The sequence below is a fragment of the Zea mays genome, chromosome 8 (genome assembly GCF_902167145.1).
Source record: "Zea mays cultivar B73 chromosome 8, Zm-B73-REFERENCE-NAM-5.0, whole genome shotgun sequence".
Classification (NCBI taxonomy): domain Eukaryota; kingdom Viridiplantae; phylum Streptophyta; class Magnoliopsida; order Poales; family Poaceae; genus Zea; species Zea mays.
In genome coordinates this window covers 45,526,782-45,528,282 of record NC_050103.1, presented here as the reverse complement: position 1 = coordinate 45,528,282, position 1,501 = coordinate 45,526,782, and positions in this window count along the sequence as shown.

Sequence of the window (1,501 nt, the reverse complement as noted above, 5' to 3'; positions counted from 1 at the left end):
GGCTTTCAGAGAAGGCGAGATGTTCCGCTGCTGTTGCCTGTTGGCTATTGGTGGCCTTGATTCTGCTCACACAAATTTGAAAATACACCACGCAGAGGAGAGAGCTCGCAGATATTAGTTTTTTACGTGGAAAAGGTAGAAAGTAGGAGGAATGGGGTGAGCTCCACTTTTCTCAGGCAGATTCAAATGTTTTCGGAATTTTTCTTTTTTAACTATATTTCCGATAAAAATATATATTTAGACCACTGAATGACTTATTTCAGGATTTGGACACTTAGCTCGGTGTCATAGACTATGGCACCGAACTTACACATGTCGGCGTCATAGTCAATAGCGTCGAGCTCTAACGTGGCGGTGGCGGCTCGCGGTGGCTAGGGCTGGTGTTGCGCCGAGCTAGAAAGTCCTATAAATCGACCGTTCTGCTAGCCGAGAGATGCGCCCTTCTCATTTCTCAACTTTCCCTCCATTCAAATCTTTTTCAAAAACGGTCGGAATCGAGTTGGAATACTTTGTATACCAAGGTATGGTGTCTCACTGATTCGTTTTGTATATTGAATTATAATTTTTCGATTATTAGTTTTGATTGTTGCTCCTAGGATATATAGTTCATACTATGGCAAATTTGCTACGGAAAGGAAACGCCCGCTAATCACGGAGAGGCGATTGGCGAGGCGATCCTGACGATTGTCTATCTGCGGTCTTCTCCGACGCGGCTTGAGACCTGCTTCGCCGCCGGCCACTGCGGCCACGGTGTCCACGCCACGCCAGAGACGTGCCTGTCCCCGGCGGCCAACGCATATCGACGGTTAGCCGCTCTGGCGCCGTTGACCACAAAATTTTCCCACTAGGGGCAGTGCCGCTTAGGACCCTAGTTTTTTTGGGATTATCTGGTGTGAGTGCTACAGCTTCGTGCACATATCACATCCTCGTGTTTTGTCTCCCCGTTTTGGCAGATATGGCTAACAGGGAAGATGGATTTTTGGATCACAGGGAAGATGAAGTTGCGGATTTGTTGAAGGGCCTAATTCTGACAGCAGAGGAGGAAGAGGTTGCGGATTTTAGCGACGAGGAGGACGAGGGAGTCCCTGATGCGAGTTGGGCTCTGGTCGGTAAAGTTTTGTCTCCGACGATTGTTCATGCCACGTCGATTCAGGGAGCGATGGAGCCGGCGTGGGGCAACCCGGCTGGTCTGAATATTCGCATGGTTGGCGCGAAGGAAGAGAATCTTTTTGTGGCGGAGTTTTGTTTTAAGCAAGACATGGAGCGGGCGTTGGGTGGTTCTCCATGGGTGGTGGGGAAGCATGCAGTGATTCTGCATGAGTATGATGAGCGACTGAAGCCCTCGGAGATCAGTTTTGACACGTTGGACATTTGGGTCAGAATTCTTGATCTTCCACTAGGCTGGATGAATAAGCTGAAGGGTGAACGGGCTATGGGTCTGATTGGTGAGGTGAAAAAAATGGATGTCGACGGTGGGGGAAAGGCCAGTGGTCCATTTCTT